This window comes from Rhipicephalus sanguineus, chromosome 3, assembly GCF_013339695.2.
Source record: "Rhipicephalus sanguineus isolate Rsan-2018 chromosome 3, BIME_Rsan_1.4, whole genome shotgun sequence".
Classification (NCBI taxonomy): domain Eukaryota; kingdom Metazoa; phylum Arthropoda; class Arachnida; order Ixodida; family Ixodidae; genus Rhipicephalus; species Rhipicephalus sanguineus.
In genome coordinates, this window is record NC_051178.1 from 157,912,134 (window position 1) to 157,921,143 (window position 9,010).

At 47.1% G+C, this 9,010-nt stretch overlaps 1 protein-coding gene across 1 annotated transcript in view; it reads left to right on the forward strand.

Annotated features, from left to right (window-relative positions):
- Positions 1–9,010, forward strand: part of LOC119387578 (ADAMTS-like protein 1) — a 251,341-nt gene that overhangs the window by 129,413 nt on the left and 112,918 nt on the right. The gene's annotated exons all lie outside the window — the stretch shown is intronic.

A 9,010-nucleotide genomic window follows, 5' to 3' on the forward strand; every position in this document is an offset into this window, starting at 1 on the left:
ACTTTGTTCTCTTCTCTTCGCACCAGCGCGAAGCCCGGAGGCCTCTTCTTAGTGGGTGTGGCTGCCAAACAATTAGCACAAGCAAGCCTGAGGAGATTTTCTTGAAGCAAAACATTGGTTTGAGCTAGTTGGTCATACATACGTACTTATGGAAACACACAGGCGCTAAGCAGACGGAGACGTAGAACACAGTACACAGGAAGGGTGCCTTACTGGTGAATTCCACCGAGAGAACATGAGTAGGGGCGTCGTGCAGTGAGGAGTGGGAGGCAGAGCACTGAGAGCAGGGCCACTCGATCTGCCACTGGAATGCGGCACGCTTCCGGAGAGCAGGTCAGAGGATGACGAGTGGGGAGAAATATACCATGTGATCAAAACATTCGAAGCCCCGGAATTCCCTGTGGGGCAGCAGCAAAACACGCGTGAAATCTGTGAGTCGCATGTTCGCCATTATCCTAATCCGCAGTTACATAGTACGTTTGTGCAACGACGCATCCAGCCAGGGCTGGGCAAAGATACTTTAAAATTGTATCGCGATACGATACAAGATACTCAGGCAAGAAGTATTGGAGATACAGATACAAGATATTGCCGCAATAACTGTATCCGATACGATACTCGGCAATTGTATCTTAAGATACTTCGATACATCCTCAAATTTGTTGTTGTAGATCCATATAATGTAGCAGCAAACGCCTATGCACGAAAATGTCTGCTTGAAAATTTCTTAACTGTGACCTATTTTGTTTCATTTGAAGGAAATGTCTGTTAGTATCTCAAAAGTTTTGCCCTTCTTGCTCAAAGTACATTAGTTTCCTTCTCCAAAACAACGTATTGGGGTTTGTTTTAGCTTCTCCACAGGGCAACTCTTTATACACTTCGCTGACAGCGGTTCTTGCTTGTCATTTTTGCAATTGATGGGAGTCGCTGCTCAGCTTGACGACCAGTTAGCGGGGTGCCATATAATCACAATAACTTCAATAACAAGGCTTCGCACGACAGCGCAAATACCGGTGTGGACTCTTAACTTTCCCTAAAAGACAGTTTGCGCAATAACGTATATCCGGACAGGTGTACAGCAGTTTTTTTTTCTTGTGGGGTAGGGGGGGGGGGGGGTTAGGGGCATGGTGTATTCGAGGGGTTTCGGACCTTTTACTAGCGGCCCGGCCCGCACGCATGGCCGTCTGCATCCCATTTGTTTTTATTTTCTTAATAAGTATGTTCGTGAGCTACACAGACATGACTGGTCTGAAGCATTCCTCCCGTGAGCAACATGTGATCATCATGTGCTGAAATATAACCGTGCAACAAAAACTCTATATTTCAGAATCCGCGTCCAGATTTCACTCGTGTACATCGGTATCGATGTTTCTCGAATCCTGACTGCAATTTATCTTCAGAAATGACGTATACATGAGATATGGGAAAGGCTTACTGTCAAATGGCAACTTCAGTTTGTTCAAACTCTCTCCGACCCCCGCTCCCACCATCTTCACGGTCCCAGCCCTTGAAACTAAATTTCGCGACTGCGGCCCGCCGTCTGTAAGCTGAGTTTGAGACCCCTGGCGTATACGTAGGTGACTTCAACTGCAATGAATTTTCATATTCTACTTATCTGCTGACGTAAAAGGTTCTTTATTGATATACTCACTAACGTGCAATTTTTTTAGCAATTTTTCTTCAACGAGTTGCACAAAGCGTCGCAGGACACCGCCGCTATTCGCGCTATTGCCGCTTATAGCTCCCATTACGTGGTGATTAGTAATACAAAAAAATATTTAAGAAGGCCTAAAACAGGAAAACTTATATAAGTAAAATATAGAGGTGGTTGTGTATCAAACGTTCGCATTGAATGAGTACAGAAACACAATACAGACGGCGCCCTTAATAGCTATGAGCATGAAGTATCGTCAACTTACCTGTTGAGACAATAGAAAATTCAGTGCCTATGAAAAATTGCCTTAAACGGCTCGTCCTTAATTTGCCTTAAGCGTCCGCTCATGAGTAAAACGGAGCATTCAGTAAAACAACGCTTCTTAAATCCCCTTCCTAACATTTTTAACATTGCTCCTAATAATTTCCATTATTTTAATGCGAACTCAATTTCGCTGTTTTCCTAAGCGGTAAGCAGAATGTTTCCTACTGTATCCTCAAGGCACAACCACATAATTATATATTTGTTTTCAAAATCGCCTTGGCAACGTGTAAATGTGTAAGCAGTAGTAGAAATAAAGCAGGCAGAAGAATAAAGCAGACATCTTATTTTGGGAGCGCGTTATAAAAGACATACTGCAGTGACCAGACCGGAGAAACAGTACAGAGACCTAGGCAATCTATGGGATGCAAAATGACAGCTAAGACAGCACTTGTGCTAATAATCAAAGTTTGATTTCATAAATTCTTTGAATATATGTAACAGGAAGGAAAAAATACGGTACGCCAAGATATTTTCTCTTAGGGAAGCGCTTGCTCTATTAGATATAGCATCGGTACCAGTAGTGCTAAAGTTGTTAGAATCTTATATGCATATAAATTTATTCATTGCATGCAAGTCACACTTACATCCACGAGATTCTTCAAATCGCTGATATGTAAAATCCACGAGACGCAAAGCAACCCCATTCTTGCACGCATCACATTTTGTTACGAAGCAAGACGCAAGGGAGTCTTCAATAACGACACTGTAGCAATATCAGACTTTGCGCGATAGACGCCGCACGCAGTGGAGTACGCGGCGCAGGACAGTGGCTAAGAGCAAGTGTGGCGACATTGGTGCAACTAAAAAGAAAAAAATCGAGAAAAGAAAAGGTACACGTGGGCTCGGCGTACACGTCCGCGCGCTTGGCTTCCTCATGTTGTGCCCTCACTGGAGGACTCTGGCGGAAAAATAAAATTGCGTCACTGCCCTTGGACTTATTCATATGGCCTAGTGGCACCAGTACCAACTTGTGAAGCGGAGCTTGGTCAGCGATTATTGTTTCTCACGGTTGTGTTGCGATAGAAGTATCTTGTATCTTAAGATACACGGTACAATATGGAATGTATCGGAAATACAGATACAGATACTCGTTTTTCGAGACGTATCGCCGTACAGATACAAGATACCCATAGACTATCTAAGATAGTATCTAAGATACATGTATCTTCGATACTGCCCAGCACTGCATCCAGCAAATGTAGCTGCGTACACTTCGTAGCCGTCATCGTTGCTACCCGTATACACACGGCGCCAATACGGCCAACACCAGTGGCGTCCAATACACATTGTTGCTACCACTGCCGCCGCGCTCGCCGCCTGAAGTAAAAATAAAACAAATGCGGATAACGTGACGTTTAAACGTCACGTGACCCTCGTCGTACTGCGCCTACTCCGCTTTTCAGGAGAGAACACTACAAACTGCTCCTGGCTGCTCTCGGCGCAGTAGAAGCGCTCTCGCTCTACCACTGGATGACAGTTCTCCTGCTCCTGCTCGACTACTGAAAGACGCCGGCTCTGAAGAGAGCACTTCCAGCGTGCTTTTGAGCGCTCCTGTTCTCCCAATGGAATTCGCCCTTAGGGGATTCCATAAGTGCGAGATTTTCTTGTGCCTGTGCGTCTTTACTCGTAATCTGATTTGAGCAAGATAATAAGCGATAAACGATGGGCACGAGTGACGAGGGCCTGGCAATCACAGACTTTATGTTTCTCAGTATGAAAAGCTCTCTCAGGTATCTGCGAAAAACCGCTCCTTTTTTGGTGTACTGCATCGAAGTAGCAGCCATCACTTCCGCATGTTCCGTATTTCATGTGTTCTACTGTACGTTGTCCAAGCGTCGGCGTGTCTGTACGAGCGTGTGTCTGTGCATGGGCGTGTAATAGGTATTCGCGTCCAGCGCGATACCAGCAACCAATTTCCATTCAGCCATTCGGGAATCAAAATAGGATCCACCGTCGCTCTAACCAGAGGAGGCACTGCTCTAACAGACCTGTTTTCTAAAAAGCCTCCCGCACAACTTCAGCCGACTCTCCAGCGCCTGCTTTCCTTTCTACCCGCCGTCTCTGAATCCGGCAAGTTGAAATTAAACCTTCTCACTCACGGGGCGCGCTTTGCAACTCAAGATTCGTCCAGCAGAGCACTCTTTCAAAGCACTCGTAATGGGAAGACGACGCCGTCGCGTCCATTTCAATCAGCTCGCGATGAGAACGGCTACACAGAGACGCGACCGCTTTTCTCATGGTGTCGAAACCGCGTCCGATTCAGTTCCCCCACGCAGTTCAATTTCCTACGAAAAAAAAAAAAAAAACGTCACATACACACACACACACACAAAAACCTCTCCTTTTTGCACCGTATGCCTCACATTCTCCCGACTTATCCTCAGCCCCCAGACGTGCTTTCCTCAGCTCCTACCTTTATCCTAAGCCTTTTCAGCTCATTTATTTCTTTCGTAAATAGAGCTCGGGTTGTCGCCTTCGGCGACGGAAACACGGCCTTCTCCTTCTCCTCGCGATTCATCGCCGGCGAGACGAGGCGAGGAATTATTGTCGCCGTCGTCGTACGCAGCTGACAGGTGAAGCGGAGAGAGTGGGGCACTGCTTAACCGAGAGACGAAGAAATGAAAGGAAAGTTTGGAAGCGAGGCATGCAGGAGCGTGGAGGCAAAGCGACGGGGCGAGAGGAAATATAGAGTATAGGCCACTCATTACAACTGGAGTAAGCAGTAAGCGAACGCACAACGCACACATCGGTCGTCAATATTTCACCCTTTTCTTCACCCTGCTCCTCCACCTCTCAGGGACGTCGAAGCAGCGCCAGCAGCTAGGATGCGAAGGTTGCTTTCGCGCGTCATAAGCGGGGACGCACTTCGCACGCTTATGGCGCGAGAAAACACCCGAAACCTACTGCAGGCCGATGCCGTGAAGCAGGGGTGAGATGATAGGGAAAAAAAATAATTAAATAGAAAAAAAAGGTAGAGAGGAAAGCAGAGGCCTGTCGCTCGCACACGCAACCGTCGCTGCTGCCCTAGCATCGATCGCGTGTTTCCGGTAGACGAGGCTAAATTAATTCTTTCACTGAGACCATACTTCTATACTTGTTTGTATAGGGGCCTCGACGTTCGGTTCCGTTTACTTCATTACGCGTGTTTTTATTTTCACGTCCTCCTCCCCCCTCACGAGGCTTGCACGCCACGCGAGGCACTCGGTCTTTCTTTGAGAAAACTGAGAAAACGTGCCTTTATAGAAAGAAACCGAGGGCACTTAGCAGCAAGAAAGAAAAGAAAAACACCGGTCGACTGAGCAGTCGGGGGCGTCGTCGTCGTGATTTTCGCTTTGCGAATGATTAACAGCTCGTGCCCGAGGGGCGGAAAGCCTGTCTCTGGCGTGAATTTCTTTGCCGGTGTTACAGTTGAATGAGTTTCTTAGTCCCGATTCTGAGAGTTGATACTTAGTAGCCTTACTTAGGAACATACTACTCTATACATATCTGATAATTGTTCTTGGACGTGTTTCATCACTCCATGGTTTGCTCACGCTGTGCCTCCTCGGTAGACAGATCGATCGGTTTGGCATGCTCGTCCTATAGCATATATAGCATGTCTATAACATGCTATAGCGTGTCTATAGCATGTTTATAAACGAATACTATAGCCTCTTCGTGCAATGCCCTCTTCGACGCCGTGTAACTTCTCTTCACTGTCACACTGCCTCTCTACATCCATAGTTGCTGTAATTATCTAGCGTCACAGTTGTTATTTACAACTACCTCTACCAACACTGCATTCCTGCCTCTTCTCGATTGTGCGTAGCCAACTCTAATTCACTCTCAACTTTATTTCCCACTTTCTGTTCTCCCTCCCTCACTTTCCTCTCCCATTTCTTGCGCAATAACTAATCGCGAAGACGTCACCACCGCTACGGCAGCTATAACAACAGTCGATCAGCACTAGCCCTTCACCATAATTCAAAGCCACCCCATCATCATGTCGACGATCGCGCGCCATGGTGACGTCACCGCCATCGCTATACTTTCAACACTATCATCGTGCGGCGTTCGTAATCACGACACACTGGTCACCATAAACTGACTACGACATCATAGAGGGGCTGCCACTGCAGCTCAGAGGCTGGATTAACAAAACTTCTCTTTCGTAAGCGCGTTTTCTTATTGGTCATTCGGCTTCGCTGATATGTCCCCCACCATGACTAGCTGAAATATTGCCTTACGAAAATTTTTAGCTTAACACGTGTTTGTGTATACGGACCCAGTAGCATAACAGCAAGTTTGCAGTGTAGTGGTAGATGCTGTCGAGACTCTGAACTGAGGAACTTGATCACCTGTACGGAAGCATATGGATTTTCTCTCGGGCATGCGCCGCAGTATAGCCGCTGCATGGTCATTCCCGTAATCACGCATACCGGCAGCACCACACCACAAAAGTGCACAGTTGTCATCGTTACCACTACTGGGGCGTCGTTCAACGACATGTTTCCATCTGTGATCGTCTTCTCGAATCCATCGGTATACAAAGAGATGGAATGCAGGATTGAAAATCACCGGCTAACCAGACACGTGAATGCCAAGAAACGCGTCCCCGACGAGAAAAAAGAAAAAGAAAGAAAGAAACAAACAAACAAAAAAGGCAGTGGTACGATGCTTTCGTGACTGGATCAATTAAAAGTATATCGTGTACGTACCCGGAATTCCGAGCAGAAAACAAAAGAACGACGAAACAATTGCTGTCAACGAACTGAAGCGAGCTGCTCCGATCCGTTAGGAACAAAGCATGTAGCGGGACAGTCAAGCCAAGTAGGCAAACAAGGGGACACCGGAGCATGTAGCCAAACAAAAGGTAGACAGTGCATACATCTACCTTGCCACGACTCGTTCGTGCAGGCGCATGGCATCGAGCTGAACCCATTGCCAACGCCGGCACGCAAACTTTCACCACCGAGCTTCCTTTGTCTACAAGGCCGAAAAACAGTGCCACGCGCCCTTTCACGTGGCTCTCTGAACCCAAACTTTGGTCAAACAAACATACGACATGAACAAGGAGCACGACAGACAGTAGCACGCCCATCTTTATTCCATTGTGAGGCTTCTTGCCGCTGTTTTCGCGTTTGAAGCTTTTGTGCTTGAGGTATGCATGTATTGACCTTCGATATAATGCGTCGCTTCTTCAGACGTGCGGCGTAAACAGTTCATGCAGGATCTGTCCGTAATGTTATGAGACTGGGGTCTGGTAAAACAGATTTTAAGGCGAGAGCCTTAGATGCCTCATCAAACGAGAAAATTGAACGTCGGCGTCTCTCGGCGTCAACACGAGTGATGCAAGAAATCATCATCATCCGATGACGTCAGCATATGACGTCATCATGTCACTGTAACGTCACATAACGTGACGTCACATGATGGCGTCATCACGTGCGATCGTCGCATTGGTCAAGGGTGGGCTGATCCCGGAGGCAGTGCAAAACCAGATGAGGTGCAGAAAGCTTGCAATGCCTGCGATCCTGGAGGCCGTGCAAAAGCACGTTAGGTGCAGAAAGCTTTCGGAGGGGGGTGGGGTAGGATTAATACGCCGACTGAGATGAAACAGAAGACGGCTTCCGCCTTCAAGTCGTCCTTGGCGGATGCAAAAAGGACCCTCGTGAGTTTTATTGATCCGGTCGGTACTTATCATTAAAATTTTTCAAAATACTTAGTTTCCTTTCGTGTCAATACACCGAGTACAACGCGATTCCCACGTTGCAAAAGGCTCCCTGAAAGTCAGCTGCCATGATCTCTTTCAGAGACTGCATGTAACACTCCGTCGGATGGCTGGAACACCGCCGAAACGGTGACATTTCATGTTTCTCTTGAGCTTTGGGAACAGGAAGAAGTCTGCCGGGCTCACATCAGGGCTGATGAAGACCTGATGTGATGTGACACGTCAACTGGGTGACACGTCACCTTCTGGGACCGTTCTCCAGACACGCAGAGCATGGCTGGAGCCGATCGTCTCTTGCACTCGCGCACGGGGTGGGCGTCCAAAAGGTCCCTTATAATGTCAAGCTTTCTATTTAACTTAGCCCCATAATGAAGTTTTTCATTCATCCATCCATCCATCCATCCATCCTTCAGTGCATGGTTATTGCTAAACCAGCGATCCCAGACTCACATCAGCTATCGGGCCGCAGTCACAAAGTTTAGTCTCCCGCATGGGTCGGTACAATGAAGATTGGAGGGGTAGAGAGAGGGGGATGGTGAGTATGAACAAAATGTCAGTGCCAATGTTGCCATTTGAAAGAAGGCCTTTCCCATGTCTCCTATATATGGGTCATTTCTGGAGGGATTTAGCGTCAGTACTTGACAAACCTATCGATACTGACCTCCAGTATGACTAAAATCTGGACGCCGATTCTGAACTACAGAGTTTTCGTTCCACGGTTATGTTTCAGCGGAACGTGACCGCATGGGTGCCTCGCAAAAAAGCTTGAGACCAGTCACGTCTGTGTAGCTCATGAACATACTTATTAAGAGAATAAAAAAAAAATACATGGGTCGGAGACAGTCATGTGCGAGCCCGGCCGCTACCGAAAGGTCCGCGGGCCGCCTGTTTGAGAAATGTCTTCTAAACGACCAATCGTTAATGTGGGCTGAGAGACGTTTCAGTAACGCTCGCGAAGTAACGCCACGTACAGCTGTCTCCTTTACGTGAACATCGATATTTCTTGCAACGCTACGTTCTCTTGGTACTTACAAAACTCTTCGAACGTAATGCCGCCTATCGGTAATGATCGCGAAATCTATTCAAACTCTTTCAACTAAAGTACTAAAGTGCGCGGAGTGGCTTACAAATAGCAGCACGTTTCAATTTGGGGGAGAACAAATGGATTCCCAAATCATCGTGCAACGCCCTGTTTGCGTCCCAAACGAACGCACTCAGAGTGAAGCATAATTTCATTAGTAACTGTAAATTCACGAGGATGTAGGGCAGACTCGATGCCTTTGAACAACGTTATACGGTAGTGTTGGGATGCGGGGGACGGA